This window comes from Poecilia latipinna, unplaced genomic scaffold (genome assembly GCF_001443285.1).
Source record: "Poecilia latipinna isolate Pla-1442-1.1 unplaced genomic scaffold, P_latipinna-1.0 Scaffold99, whole genome shotgun sequence".
Taxonomy (NCBI): Eukaryota; Metazoa; Chordata; class Actinopteri; order Cyprinodontiformes; family Poeciliidae; genus Poecilia; species Poecilia latipinna.
This window is the reverse complement of record NW_015112715.1, coordinates 283,181-301,811: the sequence shown is the minus strand read 5'-3', so window position 1 is coordinate 301,811 and position 18,631 is coordinate 283,181. Positions and strand designations below refer to the sequence as shown.

The 18,631-nt window shown below is 40.6% G+C and overlaps 1 protein-coding gene across 1 annotated transcript in view; it reads left to right on the top strand.

Moving 5' to 3' along the window:
* The first annotated feature begins 1,760 nt into the window (after positions 1 to 1,760).
* Positions 1,761 to 18,631, top strand: part of pag1 (phosphoprotein membrane anchor with glycosphingolipid microdomains 1) — a 36,572-nt gene continuing 19,701 nt past the window's right edge. Inside the window, exon 1 of the mRNA XM_015026720.1 lies at positions 1,761 to 1,912. The gene's annotated coding sequence lies outside the window, so the exon portion shown is untranslated. The remainder of the gene's footprint in view (positions 1,913 to 18,631) is intronic.

Here is an 18,631-nt window from a genome sequence, read left to right as displayed (position 1 = left end):
AAATTTGGTCCAGGTTCGTTGACTCCTAGGGAGTCCTATGAACTGGAGTTGCTTTCAGTAGGCCAGCAATTAAAAATACCTTGTTGTGGTATTCTCCACTTCAACTCTTTCGAGTGGGAGAATCTTGCCTATTGCATCCACAAGAGGTCTGCTGCTTACAACCCTACTGCGTTATATGAGGTAAAATACCGAGTGGTATTTAAACCTCCAATCACTCTCACTTTCACACTTTTTGTCACGGAAATTAAGCGCCTGTCGTCGCCGGACTCCGCCGTCCGTTACCACGGGTATTAGCCAGGCCCCGCAACCTAACAGGACAAGGTCTCCAACCTTGCACAGCACCAGGCTCCGTCCGCCTGTTACATGAAGACTTTGCGCTAGGACTTTCGCTATCCTACGCGGATTTTGTGCATTAATTTAGTTACCTGTTAGAGTCTAGAATTTCCAGGGTTTTATATACGCGCAATGACCCCCAGTCACTCGCCACTTTTAACCAAGAATCACTCACCCCTGTTGCCTTTCCTTGGAGTCTCGTCAACCTTCAGATCCCAGCAGGCAGGCAGAGTGCCAGCCCTTGAACAGGTTCTGAAAAGCTTCCACTAGGAAGCTTGCCGTGCACGGTCTCTACTGGCATCTACCTTACCCGCTGGAATCCTTCCGGTATGTTGAGCTCCGGCTCGAAGGACCAAATTATGTCAGAGTTGACACCTATTAAACACAGCACATAACGCAGAAAAGACAAGAGAAAGTTAGATTCTGAATACTCGCGAGGAGAACAGACAGAGATGTGCTTTCAGTTACAAATCTCCTGCTGCTCTGAAGCACATTTGCCTGCCCCTCTCTTTTTATTGTCTTTAGGATCCCTAATCACAGAGAGCGCTGTAACTCTAAGGGGAGGGGAAAAGACACTTCATCACACAGTCACAGCGCCAAGATTATCACTAACTAACAACACAATCTATCTCGCACTAGCTTNTTTGGCACGGGAAAAATAATAAACAGCAAGGTTTCAATAGGCTCTCGCAGCGCTTAGCTGCTCGGGCCTAAATAATCTTTCAAGACTGAGCCCTAGACTCCTTATGAAAACCAAACATCTTAAGTGAGGGCAAAAGGACCGGAGAAGAAAAGTCTGAATTGAGAGGAAGGAAATCAAAGTACAAAGAGGATGGTGAAAGTATTTCTGAACTGTTTGCTTCCAGAGATGACCCATATCATTATAAATGTCTCCTATATAATGAGTATAAAGCAAACAGTCGGATGCCTGAGGACAGAAAGGCACAGCAGCTGGAATTGGTTAACAATTCTAGTTTGGATAGAGTTTTTTTTTTTTTTTTTTTTTGTGACTAATGCGGGAACTTATGTGAGAGAGTTTGTGGATTTAGAGGAATTTCAAACTGGGAAAAATGGAGCTGAGGATGTGAGCCAACGACAACTCTCAGACAGACTGGGAAGTGACAGGATGCAGGAAATCCAAGATGGGAAAAGACCTACTTCATGCTGCTCTGCCAGACATAACAGCCCTTTTTGAAATTCCCAACACTCTGTGGTGAATCTTGCAAACTAATGCTTTCATTACAGCTTGGTTTTTTTTTCTGATCACAAAATGATTATTTTATGCAGTGTTTAGAAAGAAATGTACTGAAAAAAATCCCTCCAAGCTTTAGACGCTGTCGGTAAATAAGTGTGAGAAATTATAGATCTGTTTTTTTTCTCATTCGCTCAGCTTTTCTCTTATAATGTAAATCTCTTTTCTTATATTTTCCCAGACCATCAGTGTGGACCAACCTGACATATCATCCACAGTCGTTTGATGGTATTCAATTAAAAACTGGACGAACTTTCGTCTCCATCAGAGTGCGATTCCCAGTGGGTGTCCTGTCCTTCTAAACCCGACTTCTGGCAACACAAAAAGGTAAATGCAAACCTGCAAACTTGTCTGTCTTTGACTTGATATGACCTCAAAACCATGTGGTAGATTTATACGCTCAAGAAAATTGCATCCTTATCAGAATAAAGAAGGTACAATGAGTTTGGCAAAGTCTTTTCAAACTGATTGCTGGCTGACTCGTCTATAAGTGCTCTTACATGCAAATAAGAAGGGATTTATTGCTGAAATGATGAGAGTTTCACGAGTTACAAACTTAAGGAGCAAATATCATCCATGTATTACCTCCTGAATTGTTTAAGATACTAGAATCGGATATTTTGGAGACGTTACAGGTTTTTGTGTGGAAGAAATTTGCTGTTGAGGAACAAACACTGATGCCCTTTTGCTCAAATCTAAGTTGAAATGTTTGTTATGAGAATAGTTATGCCTTTTCACTGTTCATTATTCCTCTAATCTGGATATTTTACCTGCACTAACTAGTACTGAAAGCATATAATGGTTAACCTTGACCATACAGGCTGCCATTGTCAGCTTGTTACAGATCTGTGCTTATAGAGTTTTCCCTTTAATGCCCGTCTGTGTGCTCTGCTTCTGTGTCGTTGCTCTGATTTAATTTTCATGCATTCAGTAGCAGCAGGAAACACGCAGATGAGGCCTGTTTTTCCCCTGCAGTGAATATCTTTTCTGTGATAAAAAAGGCTGAGGCTACTGCGGCACTAACGCACAAAAGACTTTGCAACATTTGTCACATTCTTCTTTCACATCCTAACACTCGGATTATTTTTAAAGGTAATACTATGAGTGCATTCACACCAGCCCTGAACAGTTCGCTCTAATCCAACTCCTGTCTCTGTCTTGTCTTTTAGAGTTGTGCCTTAAAGTCTGTTTTCAGTAAAAACCAAACCACATTCCCCAGCGAGGTTTTTGGAGTCTCTAGCCAGACCTGGATGTTTAATTTTGTAGAAAAGCACTCAGGTTTTTCAACCGTGACTCCTCAGAATAGAGATACGGAGATTACAGGAGATTTTTTTTAGCTCATGTAGAATATAAGCAGTACTAACAAGAAACTCCCTCAGTGGCACAGAGAAAGCATCTTCAGATAATGGTCGACCATTGTGGTCCAGTTCAGAATATGTGAAGGACCAGGTAATAGCTAGTTAATAACAGAGTTGCCCCTAACCTTACCGTGTATACACAGCAGGTGGATCTAGACATTGTAAAAAGTCTCTTTGTTTTTGTCTCTGTAACCAAATCCACTTTTCATTCACTAAATATTGAGAAAGCTTACGCACATTCTCCCGCATCAGTCGGGCTCAACCTCGTCAATAACTAATCACTCAGACAGGATGGACAGGTCTAGTCATTAAGCACGCTGAACCCTGAAAGCTACACCGCTAATGACCCTGGATTGCTTCTTAGATAGACCCTGCTTAAAGACATAATACCATAATGACCGCCCTCAGCCTCAGTCAGACGACACACCTACCAGAGTTCTTTGTGTCTGCTGGTTGGAACGACAAGAAATGGATTCTTCTGCACAGATATGAACATTAGTAACACAGCATCTGCCGGGTAATTTGTGCAGCTGAGCTTTTCTGTATTTCCCTTCAATACGGACACCGTTCCAGAAATTTCAAATCCTATTTGCTGTGATGTTGGCGTTGCTGGCTCTCTCTGGGCTTTTTTAGCACTTGTTCATGTGCTGTCATCTGGCATCCAGCGGAGGCAGAAAAGCGAGCATTAAGCACGCTCATCTAATTTAGCCCAGCTTTCAGGGCTGCGTTTCGCGAAGTTGACATTGCCGGTCGAGCGTGCACAAATTAAATCAACAAGGATTTGCAAGGAGGCAGATCCCAGTATGGCCAGATGCCAGACAGCCCTGCACACCATTGGAAATACGCAGCCTGCTGCTTTGTATGAGAAGCTCTCTGCCAACGTGAGGCTGGATTCTTATCTTAATAAGTGAACCGAGAGAAGCCTTGTCTGATCTGGTTGCTTTGGGATGTTCAGCAATATCAAAAAGCCAACTCGGCTCATGTTGTTAACCTGTTGTTGTTAAAAGGTTTCGATTCTATTCCACTTGTACAGATTTCTGTGGTGGGTCGCACTCCAAGGTTGCAATTTGGAAAAAATTTCAACCAGATGTTTTCTCCAGAAGCCCCTGAGTCACCAAATGATTTCAAAGTTATGAATCCAACTTGGTAAACAGGGTGTGTCCCATACTTGCTGTCAAAATAAAAAAACAAAGAGATGTCAGCTCTCCAGAGATGAGATTTCTTCTTAGCTTGGATGTTTGAAGACATGTTGTGGTTGTGAAGTCAGTTCATTGGAGGGAGAACTTGTTTGTGAGTGAGCGAGAGAGGAAAGGAGTGGAGGTCAGAGGCGCCAGCAGAGTGGATATGTCTGGCAGCTGTGTCATTTTGCCACATAAAGGATTGTGGGAGAATTGCAACAAATGAGCAGGAGGACAAACAACACATAACCTACCCTGTAGTTTGTGAGTGGGCATGTCATTTGTCAGTGAAACTATTCATTTGTCTGCTGCTGCCTTTACTGACTTGCTATTGTGGCATTCACTGATGGTTGAATGAGTTCAGTCACAATAGTTGCTGACAAATGTTAACAGTGAATAGAAAAAGGCTGGGGCTAAAGATGAATGCTGGTTAAATTGTTTATGTGAACAACATACTTGTAGCTTTTAGAAGCACAATAGCTAAATGTAGTGTTAATGGTAATTCAGTTTTTTTTTACTAATTAAATTTTACCATTGCAAAGAGGAATTGTTTGATCTGCAGTTGCTGTGGAGTTTTAAAAACCAACATGTTCATGTTGCTATAGTAACTGTGTGCACTGATGCTGCAAAAGTGATTTTTTTCCTCAGGAGAGTTTCTCCTCTGCATAAGAAAATGGAATTTGCTTTGTGTTTTCCCTTCCACAGATCATCTTATTCATACAAGCTAGAGGCTTTTAAAATCAGTTTATATTAAACAGATTGACGGAATGATGTTGATTTTTACCTGACATATCAAATCAAGGTTTGAAATCAAAAATATTAGTAGACAGATGCATGTTTGTCCGTTTGTCACATATTGATTTTACGTTTTAGACCACTTCCATTCTACATGTTGATTTTTAATCGCACAGGATTAAGTCCCGCAACATGGACATTGCTTAGTTAAGTAATGTGATTCGGTGGACGCATGTCTGATGCAGAAGTGACGAGTGATGGTTTAAAAATACGTTTAGTTACTTTCCGTTTCAGCTACATGTCTCTCTGTCTTTACGTCCACCGGAAATGTTTCAGAATACCATTTTGTTTTTCCTGTAAGCGAGAGGAAAGAATAACACCTGCCCTTCAGCCAGCTGATTGGCAGTCAACAACAAGTGTGGCAAGGCAGGGCAACACACTATTAGTCTAAGCTTCGTACAACTGCTCAGAAAAACTTGTCACTCTGCCTTGATTATTTATTTATTTATTTAAAAAAAAAAAAAGGATTGCAAAGAAATCATAGGACAAGCACGAAGGAAAATTTGAGCAGTTTGTAAGTTGTAATTGTTTAAAACCGTAAAATATCTTGTTTTTGCTAACATGCATTCCTCCAAAATAACTTCTCTCAAACTTTCTCAACTTTTAAGGGTTTTAACTTCTCATGCCTACTTTGCCTACTATCAATTTGAAGCAATAAACTGACTTTTTGTATTATAAATGGCGACATAATATAGCAAAAAAAAAAGTTTATTGCACATTTCATTTCTCTTATTGCAGTTTAATCTCGGTCTCTGTTAATGCATAAAAAGTGTCTTCTAGCTAGAACATCTACACCTCTCTTTTATTTTTTTTTAGTGTTGGTGATACTTGCACACGACTGCAGAAATATTAGCTTGCCACACCCACACATGCACATAAACAAACACTCCCCAGACACTCTGTGACTCGTCAGGGATAATCGATGTGTAATGCGTCTGGGAAAACGCGTGCTCTTGTGTGCGTGTGTTCTCTTTGTTGCTGCGTCATCCCTAATACATTCTTTCTGCACACGTCAAGGTTGTCTTCTATCTTTGAATGCGTCCCAGCAGCCTCTTAGGCTGTCGATACGCATTGTCACTTTTATGGCCTGTTATTGGGACACGCTGCTTTGGGCGCAAGACAGTCTGCCAAGTGATAACAAGACCCGGCGAGGTTTGTCATCGGCAGGGATAGGAGTAGGCTTTTCTCAATCCCTGGTTGCTTGTCATGCTACACACTCATATTTACTCGCGGACTAAAGAGCGTCAGGAAACCTAAAGGCTCTTGTGGTCTTGCATGAACTTCCTCTTTAACTAAGCAGAAAGCATTCCTTTTAACTAAATAAAATAATTTATCTTCAGTCAAACCTTGTATCTACAGTCTAAACAGGTGCTTATAAATATTTATTTGAAATAAATAGCCATGTTTTAGCTTTAATACATGATGCACAAGCAAGATTTTTTTTTAAATAAAAAGAATAATTGTTTTTAAACTTGGTCAAATAGTATTGGAGTAATTGCTTAATTTTTTTTTTTCCACTTTTGTTTTCTTGCCTGAATATTTATATTAAAAGCAGGAAAAGCAACCTGTCTTCTGGGAGCCAATTATTTGAAAATAAACAAAAAAAGTTATCAATTATTAGAAAGGACTGTGGGTGGAGTATGTAACAGCAACTCTTTCAGTAGGAAGTAGGAAATGGAAAAGAACACATCATCAAATCAATTTTTCCACTGTCTTACTGTTTAAAATCTAACATGACATGTGAAGACATGACCATTTAAGACATTTTTTGGTTACACTGTCAGCAGTTTCTCTTCTCAGTCCACAGACCTACTGACTCCCATTTCTGTTTTGGTTCTGAATTGAGTCCGTCACGAACCCACACTTTGGTTTATCTCATGTCACAGCAACTTGTCTGCTTCTCCTAGCTCTAAAATCAATCAAATCTCTGCTCAGAAAACCCCCCCCCAAGTACTTGAGGACAGGATCAGGCTGTGGAGCTCATTAATGAATCATAATTTGGACCAACTTCTTGACATGTTGATCAATTATTTATGTGGAAAAACTGTGAGGTGAATCATAAGTTTGCCAGGGCTTTCTAAGGAGTGTTTGTTTATGATTGAGATGTGCATTTCAACAGAAAATGTTTCTTGAATTTTCTGCCAATTGTTCAGTTCAGCCTTCAAACCACAGGGATGCATGTGACAGCCATGTACATATTTCACAATGCATGTTAACCAACATAGCTCAAAACGTACCATTCTATAGATATACATGAATGCTCTATGTTATGGAATCGCAATTGCCGTTGCAATATAATTGCGCTCGATGTTACAATTGCTAAGGACTGATTACACGTAATATGTGGTTATTATATTTCAGGTGGTGTGCATTCACGCTCTATCAATAATGTATTTGGACATTTTCCCCCTTTCGATGTGTTCAAAATTTTACCTGAATTGACAATTCAGACCTTAAAGACAACCTGGAAATCTATAATAACCCTTCAGAATAGAGATGAGCTCAATTCTGACCCAGCTTATCTGATTTTAACACCGTCTGTAGTTCTGCAAACCTCACATCTGTGCGGAACATGTAGCATAAAACAGACCGGCTCTTCCAGAGGAGGCTTTAAGAGGCGATGTGACTGAAGCGTATTCTTAAACAGGCTTGAGTGATCCACAAGTGAAAACTCCTCCACAGCAGCCAATCTTGTCTTCGCTTTAGTGCAAACTGTGTTTTTTTTTTTTTTGTTTTCTGCTTTATTCCAAACAACTTGGTGCTTTGTTGCCACCTTGTGGTAGTAAATGGGCAAGCAAAAGCAAGCAAACAAAAAAAAAAAAGCGATGGTGAAATCGTTTCTATTGGAATTTATTTGGTATTTGTTCACAAATGCCACTACCCATATCTAGTATTTAAAAAACAAACATATCAGACGGTATAACAGTTTGTTCAGTCTCCCAAAGGGATTGAGACTCGGCAGCTGTCTCCAGGGGTTAAACTGGGCCTCTCAGCAGCTCATGGTGCTTCGGTCAGCTCCTTTTTTACCTACTTCCCTTCCACTGGAACTCTGTCACTTCCTGTAAAAAGCCTTTTGAAGACTATGCTGTATGTTTTTAGTTTGGTAATGAATCCAAACCTCTATCCTGGTCTTACCTTAAAGAGCTTCACATGAAAGGCCTCTGAGCTCGACATTCGATACACTCTTGCCTATTTATTGGGCCATTATGACCACAATATGAAGGTCATTACAGCCATGCAAAGTGTGTTTTTAATCACGCTAACCATCTGACTTGTCGTCTTTTAATTAGCAATGTAAGGAAATCAATAAGGCAGGTACTCTTAAAGCCTTATGACTTAAGAGACTTGACTATATTTTGTGTTTCATATTACAAAGAGAAATGGCTAATGCCTTGTGGTTATCATACATTATTGCACATGTTCCTGTATCCTCTTTCTTTTTGTTTAGTGTGTTGGCATCTTCTTGGCCAGCTCTACTGACAGAATACACTATAAAAGGACCTGGAAGCTGAAGTGAGCTTGCTCTCTCTCCCTGCAGCTTTTAACAAAGAGAAAACGGCTTCAAACGCATACCGGGATGTTTTTTTGCTAAAGCAGCTGTGGCCAGTTTTACCACAATAACAAGAGCTGCAACCAGCTGCTTTATTAGTGGCCCGGTCAACAGAACAATAGCTGTGGTACCAACACGATGTCACAGAAGAGGGTGGGGGGTGGGGGGGTTGGACCTGCGAATCCACAAAACAAGCCCGATAGAAGTCACAACACAGGAAATTAGCCACTATTTGCTTTCACTTGTCTAGACATGTCCCTGCTAATTAATTGCTGCATGGCTCTTTGTTCATCTCAATGGCATGTGCTTTCTCTGTTGCATGTTGCACTGTAAGAACCCTGTGATATGAAGCTGTGTTGACCTATTTGTGGCCCCCCAAGACTGCACGCTGTGGTGAAATAATCCGGCAACGACCCAGAAAGCCATTTTTCAGAGCAGGTGGTCATGTGAGCCATAAGCTTAATAGCACCACAATAGGGTAAAGCGTGAAAGTGCCAGGGGCAGCAGTTGGGTTCTGGTGTCAGCTGGAGTCAACGTTAGCGACAAGAATTGAAACTGTGTGTGTTTGAACCCAAGCAAAACTCTGACTCAATATGAGAGGCAGCGATGCCACACATCTGTGCCGAGACGATGCATAATGTAAGAGACAATAGTTTGTTGAGTAAGTGTGACGGCTAGATTATCAATGATGCTCTCATATTTTATATCAAATATAAGTCTGTCTTGTAAAGCTCTGTCCAGATGCTGCCAGCATACAAGTGGAGAAAAGGAGTTTCCCCTGGGCATAGCACCCGTTGTTGCTAGTTGACATTCAGTTGTCTTAAAGAATATTGCTGTTGTTTTTTTTTGTTTTTTTTTACTGGTAATTGACTATTTTGAAAACTCAATAGATGAAAGAAAAAAAATGAATTATTTGTAAGCATTATTTGTAAGGTTTCCCCCAGAAAACTTGCTAAGCCCGGTGGTTGGGGCGCTCAGCAGACATTCATCCAGCGGCTCATCATGTTTTGAGTGTTTAAAGTTAACAGGAAATTTGAAAATATCACTTGGTAATTATGTGTTATTGAAAGATTGGAAGATTAATACCTGAAAAACAACTATAAAGTCTTAAAAATTTCAAACATTCTAAAAAGACTTAAATAAATAAGCAATGCTTAGCCTGGTGGGGGCATAAGTAAAGCCTGGTGGCCCATCAGGCTTATAATGCATTGAGAGAATATGCCAACCAACTAAGTGCTGCAAAAAGACTTGACAGCATCAGCTTTGGAGCTTCCTCTTGGCTGTAACCTGAAGGGCTGGCTGAAAGAGTCTTTAGTGATTGACCATTAACACCAAGTCTTAAGACTCCAGCCCATTCAAATGGTTTGCATAGGGCTGCGTAAGATTGTCCATCTCTGTTTCACAGTGAACAGTGGTTCTTTAAAACATTTTGAGTTTAACCTTTATTCTGTTGATTGGAATACAAAATAAGCCCTTTTGGTCTATTTTTTTGACATTAGGATCATCATAGGCCGATGAACTACAGAATGTGGACTCGTCAAACAAACCTTGAATCAGATATCCTGTGGTTTGCATATTTGTTTTGTTTTTTAGTTTCTGATTTGTAAAACAGAACTGAAACTCTTTCATTAAACTCCTGTGACAGATACCTGTAAATGACACCGCCTTTGTGTGAGGGCTCTAGCATCCACAGCCTAAATATTCCCAGCTGCGACAAAATCCATCCGCATCATTTTACCCATAAATCTGCAGGATTTTAGACACAGGATGTTTACTACAAAATTGAAAAGGTTGAAGGTTGACATTTTTCCCAGCAGACAGCAACATTCCTGCAGCATCTCAAGGGGCTGTTTGGATCACAGCGTGTGGCTAGAAGGAGGAAACTTGGAGGACAATCCCAACAAACTACATTGCTCCATGGGGCAACTTTTTCCAGATGTGGCTCTCGTCTCACGGCCTCGAAAGAATCAGCTTGAAACTATGCATGCGGGTGGCCTGTTTACATTCCACTGACTCCAGTGGGAAACTTGCTCTCTGTTGTCTCAATCCTTTAGCTCCTGTGGCCAAAAAGGTCCATAGTCTGTTTTATGCATTTATGTTTGATATTTTAAGTCTTCCCTTGGAGCGTTCGCATAAACATAAACATCCTAAATTATGTTTTAAAAGTAAAGTAACTCTACTTTAATGTCAGAGTATGCCGTTTGTGCAATATTTAGGCTTAAATGAGTCTAATGGGTTTGGTTTTCTGGTCTCTCCTTCTATCGCATCCCGTTGACTTCTAGGAAGTCTTATACAACAAGATTGTTGTTAGAAGTGGGGGGATTTCATGTTTTATTTTTGTACCGAAGCAGCTTAAGAGAAAACCATCAATCTTCTCTCTGACCCTGTGCATATTGTTAATTCCTCCTCAAGGCTCTCATGAGCCTTGCCTTCTCAGCTGAAAGTAAACTGGTTGCCCTTTCTATCTGCTTTCTTTAATCTGCAGCTGACTGCAGACAGAATTTGTCTTCAAAGTATCACTTTAGAGGGCATCTATTGTACTATATCTGAGAATGGACAAACAAACTGTTACTGTGCATCTCTAAAGACAAAACAAAACATAAAAAAATCAGCTTTTCTTTGCCAGACAAATTCTTCTGAGAGATGCCAACAATCTGCACCAGGGGTCAATGCCTTGAAAACACACACCAGCAGTCAATCAGAGATCCTGGGGAAGCTCTCTGGTGGTTGAACATGATTCGTAGTGATTATGGTTTGTTGCTGAGGAAAACCTCAGCAACCATAAGCATTGCTAACTGCTTCAGTCCTCTGTTAAGTTGGTGCAATTTTGCAATTTGTGTTGCATGTATTGGGTTCCCATAATGGTCCTTTGGTTGTCGGGGCCATTAAGTGATTCACACATGCTGTGATATAATGCTGTTTGACTTTAGGCACACTTTGGGAAGTTTCTTACTGCTCCATCTTACAGCAGTCAAACATAATATGACCTGTCTAGCAGCAGAGCTCATTCACTAGGAAATGTTTCTCCTAAAATATGGTGCAGTGAAGTATTTGTGCCCTTACAGATTTCTTCTGTTTTTTTGCCTTTGTCGCAGCTGAATATAGATCACCAAAGACATTTTTTTTTTTTTTTTTTTTAAAATGAAATGAAGATGCTCTTAACTGGCGTAGATACAATAAAAATTTTAAAATCAATCTAGTAAGAGAGATACAACTCTCCAAATGAGCTTACCCTTTTAATGTAAATCTATTTTTACAAGCACCTCAGTCATGTAAACATTTAACTGTTCCGGAGTCGGTACAATACTCTCATCTAGTGAATATAAACTCAAACTCTTTTGTTGTTAACCGAGAGTAATCAAAAACAAAGTCTTTATTGACCCATCAACATGAGAATAACTTCAAAAGCCGCTTTGTGCTCCTTCTTATTAATAAGAATGAACTTAGCAGTTCCTGAACTCATGCTTTATTGAATCTTTTGTTAACCTTGGTGGAAGCAGGCTGTAACTCTGCATTCCAATGTTTCCTGAGTTCACACAGCGCTGTTATCTCTCCACCGTTAGTCGTAGCAGTTCGATTGTGCATTTACACGTTTGTGCTGCGTTGCAGGTCTTTGTTGCAGGCGAGACTCCTGCTATATTCTGAAGTAGTGTCTGCTGTCAGGCACTACACTTTAAGGAGGAGTGTGAATAAAAATGTCATTGGCTGCACCTGCACATCCGTGGTGCCCAGCAGTCATGGAGCGAGAGGCGAGGTAAACCTCGGACTGCTCTCCTATTCATCGCAGAAGCGAAAAAGGTTACGCTCGCTATTTTGTACATGCCCAGTCAAGTTATTGCTAAAGTTGAATTGTGCTTCAATGTTCAGGTGCAAGCGTGCCACTCCGTTTTCTCCACACTCTGTCCAAATTATCCTCCCACTGTAACTGAATGGATTTGCCGCTGGCCTCCTCAGCTTCCTTGAAAGTGTCAGAGTGTGAAGGTGCCTCTGATGAATTGCTGCACACTGAGTGATTTAATGTATTCTCATCTCTCTCCCCATCTCTCTCCCTCCGTCTTTCTGTCTGCCACTTGCTAATTGGTCCATCTCTATTCCGGTGACTCTGTGTATGCGAGTCCATTTTCCAGTGCCGTTTGGAGCGAAACTCTCGAGTGTGTACGCAGGCCTAAATAATTGTGTATGACTGACAGCAGATTGTCTGCCACCAGCAGGCTTTCTGTTTACTGCTCTGGTGCACATTCAGCTGCTTCATTTGGTGTCGGTTCTCCCCGGGGGACACGCTGAGCCAACCCCCATTAACTGATTTGAAAAGGACTGTTGCAGCCGCTGCCTTTCTGCAACTAGAAATTCTGAAATGTTGTAAATTTATTGTACGTGGTTTTGACTCTCCTGCTCATGTTGAAGAGCGGTGCTGGCGAAGAGAAGGCCAACAGTTTTGGTGCAGAAGATTGCAGAAATAACTGTGTCTGACAACAGCCCCACAATATAAGTATATGAGTAAGTGGTGTAGTACAAGTATCAGGAATCTATTTAGGGTTTAGTACCACTCCCGACTTTAAAGGCTGCATTCGATCTACTGCAGACGACCACTTCCAGCTGTACCTTTAATAATAGCGCCTAAAATGTCTGATCTTTGTTTGCCTTACTCAAAAGCTAAGAAGTGCAGGTTGTTCAGGAATACAGTTGTTTTTTTTGTGATTTTCAGAATAGCATGTGGAAGAGGAACCTCATTACAATGGTCCAGCTGAAGGTTCTTCTTTATTGTAAAACTCCAACGGCAACAGAGCTAGAAAAAATAAAATGCATCCGGCTGACAAAACTTAAAACAATACTGGAGTAGAAAGTAAAGGGAACAAGTTTAACACTGAGCATTGTTCTACAGTCACAGCATGAGAGGACTTTAATTAATCTCCCTCTATGTTATTCTAGTCACTTGATTCATAATTATGTTGTAGCTTAGTGGGAAAAACCTTAACGTAAATTAGATCTAATGTCTCGTTTATCAGCCTGTCGCTGTAAAAACAGCAGGTAGCATTGAAAGCGCACAGGTTCTGGTCCTTCTGCAGCTCTTGCAGTTTGGGTTTTTCAGTCCACATTGTTGTGGGGGATATAATTGAGCCGTCCACCTGACAGTGTTTCACTCTGAACATCTGTTAATTTGTCAAGTTTTAAAGTTTCTATACATCACGGGTGCATGTTGATGTTACAGAGCTACGACTACTGCTATTAAAGATTCCTCCTTTGACACCTTTTATGTTGACATATATGTTTAATGCAATATCAGTTGATTCACAGGACACGTGCCAAAACAACAGACTCATAAAACCTGACCAAATAAAACCACCAGTGTTCCTTTTTTACTGCATTTTTTTATCTTTGCAAAGCCTATTCAATAAGAAAATTCTGCTTCTAGGATCAAAGTAATTAAAAATGAATTATACAATATGGTAACTGTTGTATGTGGGAGGCTGTTTCAGCTTTCAGTCTGAATAAGTGCTTCTGGCTTCTGCTCTGTTTTACTGAACAATCAGTCAAGCAATTCAACTTCTTGTTTTTTTTTTTTCCTTGTGTACTAAATGGCATACAACAAAACAAGACAGTTTCCTCTGGCTTCTACAGCAAGTTGTGCGTTTTTGTAAAACGGCTAAATAACATAATCTTGATCCAGAAACTTGTGTAGCAGTCTGGTGCATCTGATTGTGATTTAGCGTTTCTGTTTTTGAGTTAGGAGTCTCTGCTGCTGTTCCTCCAGCAACTCTGACACTGATCCTGGATAGAGGCCGTAAACACCGGAACGAGCCTCCCAGCTCCTCTCTCTGCAGGGCCCTCTCATTTTTTTTTCTTCCCACAAATGGCTACATGTGAGCTTGTCTACAAACCTTAAAAAAATGCTAAAAGAAAAAAGGAAACAAAAATAATCATTTACTTGATATGTCAGCAAGGCATAGAGAATTTGTCCCCTTTTTGATTTTTTTGTGAAAATAAAATTGTGACCCATATAGCCTTCTAAATAAGAAGCCACTCTCTTATTCCAAATCTAGTTACTTTATTTAAGCTTCTTTTATACTTGAATAAGAATTTTTCCTCTTTTTTTTCAAATTGGTTTTAATTCCTTTTTCTCAGACCTGAGTTTCCCCTTTGCTCTGAATAACTTTCTCTCCTCGCTGCCATAAATTTTGGAGCAAACTTTGGTTCGTAAAATAAGAAATCAAATGGAATTGTGAAAAAGGCGAAGGCAGATCTTCATCTTAATCTTTAAGAACTGCGTCTGCATTTTCATGTGAATATGGGAGGCAGATTTGGAATCTCCAAGTTGCATCTGAATGTCTTGCAGCAGCCGCCCACCCCGCCCCTCTTTGCCGTTATGGTCGCCGTCCTCGCTCGACTTCAAAATTCCTCCCAGCCAGCCCCCCAACTGTCCGACTGACCCCCGACTGCTGCAGCTGCTGATTGTAGCCGTGCCCTTTGAGGCCCTGTGGGCTTCCATATTTTACCATATCTTTACCGGACGATGCAGTGTTTTCTGTCTGGAAAACTCTAAAGATGGAGTGTGGAAAAGGTGAGAGGACGACGGGGGAAGGCGCATGATAGAAATTCAGTGTACATGTAAATCCGTTTTGCACTCTGTTTGAAAGTGGCAGAGCCTCTTATTACTCAGCCCACCTGGGTCATCTATTAAGACACTGTGATTAGAGCCTTGTAAAGATGGACCCTATTTCCATTTCAGTCGCTCCTATTCTCACACGCCTCTATTAATCCCCTTGCTGCCTTGTGCCCTTTGTCCAAAAGGTTGGTGTCATGGGAGGGAGATAAATGAACCACCGTTTGGCCATTTCTGCAGCAGCAGCTCTGGGTGTGGCAGAGACACTTTAAGGACTTATTTTTGCACGTACATTTTTGACAACCTCAGTGTAAGTGTTTATTGTGCACACGGCAGCTCAGTGAGGCATTTGTGTTAGCTGGAGCGAGAATGAGCCCATTCCTCTGTGTGCATCTGTTGCATCTCATTAGCAGCTTTTACAATGAATTACCTCCATGGATTTCTCAGTCGCAGCCACACACACACACACACACACACACACACACACACACACACACAAAACATCCTTCATCCCATTCCATTCACCCTGATAATCCCCTTATCTTTGCAGCTATTCGCCTCATAGAGGCCGTCGCCAGTGAATAATGAGGTGGTCGTATCTGCTACTGATTCTCTCTAATGCTAATCTGCATCTCAAGGTGACAATGATGGAGAAATGTTATGCATGCAGTTGTTTCAGTGCTAAATAAATCGGCTATATTCTCGTCAGGGTCGCGTGCATGGATGTGCATCTGCTTACGCTGGAGCAGTTCATATTTTCCTTTGCTTTCAGCAGAGGCAGGTCAACGTTGCAGGATCACTTGAAAACCAGACTGCTCTCATGTTAAATTTAGAGGTAGTCTGAAATCCTCAAAGTTCATTTTTCTCTCCATCTCGCTAATAGAGGTCATACTTACAGTATGAATGACAGTTCATCAAATCCTAATAATAGCTGTATTGTTTTCTTTTATTTTCACGCTTCATGCCTCTATTTACATATTTGGATGTTATGCCTGGTTGCTCGGTTTAATTGCTGGATACAGTCGCGATGCCCAAATTGCTTTTGTTTTAGCATTTTATTAATAGCTGAGTGGCTCTGCCATCACACAGCTAATCAATTTGTGACAATGAAACAATGCGTTGTTGTGTCGGAGACGCACAAAATCTGGCTCCTCTCATTAAGTTTCAGTTTTGCTAACGTTTGCCGTCTCTCACCAGAACGCGGCGGTTACTAATTCACAGCCCTTAAACTTTTCCTCGTGTTGTCACATTACAACCACAAGATTCAATGTGGGTTTTTTTTTTCATTGTAATTTTATGTAAATCACAAAGTAGTGCATTGTTGTGAAATCAAAGTAAAATGTTTATAAAAGTAACAACAAAAATCCTGAGTAATAGTGTGGCTGCAGAGTCAATACTTTGTAGAACCACCTTTTGCTGCAATTCCAGCTGTAGGTCTTTGAGGGTATGTGTTGGACTTGAACTAGGTCACTTAAACACATGTTAATACTTTGGTCATCAGTTTTAATGAGATGTTTATGCTGCCAGTATCAGGACTCATTGTGAGTGGTGTGCAGTTTTAGTTATAGGTCAAACACGTTATCTTTTGCTTTTAGCCTAAAAAGTATCATTTTGATCTCTTCTCATTCTTAAACACATTTGCTATTTCCTAAATTGCTTCAAGCAAAGTGCAAATGGAACTTGTCTGGCTTTCTCCCTGCAACCTAGGTTTGTTATTTTGTTAAATTCTCAAATCTGAGCTGCATCGTACACTGCAGCTCCTCCAAAGTCACTACGGGGCTTTTGGTTGTCTCTAATGGTTTAAATGAGGTTCTGTGAGATGTCCAAAACTTGGGGAAGGGTTTAATGATCTATTTCTGCCTTCAACCTCTCCACAACTTTCTCTTTGATGTCTCTACTGTGTTCCTTGGTCTTCATGATGCTTTTTGTTCATGTTTACTAAGAACTAAGCTGAATTTATACTGTCTAATTGACACACAGGTAATCTCTGAAGATTAGACATCAACTTGGGCATCCGAGTAAAGAGGCCAGAATGCAAATATAAGAAAAAATGTAAAATCCTTGCAACTTCTTCTGCCACTTCATTTAGGAAATACTTTGCGCTGGTCCATCGCAAATGGAATACATAAAATTTTGTGGCTGGACCGTTGCAAAAAGTGAAGAAGTTCAAGTGGGGTGGATATTTTTGCAGGCGATTGCCTCGGTTGAATTTCCCCCTGACATGTTCGGAGGGCGTTTACAGCAGCTGCTGTTACTATGGAGGTTTGCTGACAGTAACAAATGGGCGAAGTTCTTCACACTGACGAGGCTCTTCCCCTTTTCAAGCCGGAAGAGCGTGTGAAAAAAAGGGTGAAGTTAAAAGATATGTCAGAGTAACTGCAATGGATGTATTTATTACAGTGGTTAAAGATGGAAAGATAAAAGCGGAACTGAACTTTAGATTGAAAGTGTGATTATTCCTGTAATCTTAGTACATGCTTAACTTCTCAGAGCTGAAGGATAACGGTTTAAAGGTTTTGACCAGGTATTGGCAAAAATAATTGTAGAAACTACAAGTGAGAGGAGAAGTTCTTCTAGTGGAGAAAAAAAAAGAGAATTATATTTAAGTATGATTTGATTCATGTAGCTAATAAAAGCTTTTGGCTAAAGAAGAGCTACGGCTCTCGATAGTTAAAGCAAATTGTGAGCAATCCATGAGGTGATTCAGCAGCGCATCAATTAAAGTTAAACTTTTATTCACTATAAATACAGCAGCTTGTGTTAAGTCATGTTTCGGAACACAAATTGGTGCTGGACTTCAGGGTCAGTCCTGTCCTCTTAAAAAATGAACAGAGGAAGGCAGGAAATGAGGCTTTCCCATGAGGTTGTCAGACTTTAAATGGAGGCAGATTGGACAGACGCTCACAAGTGTTTACACAATCGCTGCACATATGCACAGAGCCTCTGTGGACCGTAGCAGCCATGCGAGGTCAGGACAGGTCAGAGCACGATGAGGACGAGAAGAGCTTTGTCATTGGCGATGGAGGAAAATGGACATTGATCCGTGATCTTGCAGCTGGTTTGGATTTTAAGGGTTGGGGTCAGGACGTTATTCATTTGCAAACCGGCTTAGAGGATGTTCTAAAATTATTTTTGAATTTTTTTTTTTGTTATTAAACAGGAACAAGGGGAAGACATAAATTTTAATTTAATCGTTGAAGCCAGTACAATTTTTGTTATCCGAGTTCAGCACAGGTTCTCTAAAGCAGCTAGTCGGCTTTGATTTTGCTTGGTTTTTCTCGGTGTGTCCCACCACCTCAGCCAAATAGTTTTTTTTTTTTTAAATCATAACAGCCTCCCTGTCTTTGAACTGCACACTTTTTGCCTTTTCCCAGCTAATCTGTGCACACAGTGTTAACTTTGCAGGGTTGTTTTAAAAGTAGATATGCAAAACATCATTTATTTTGGGGTACCCTTGCAGACTGCATTCGAATCCTACCGGCAAGCACCAATCGATATAACTGTTGCTGTTAGACACTGCTTCTGCATCTTGCACAAGCAAAGGGCTTTATTACTTTGTATCAA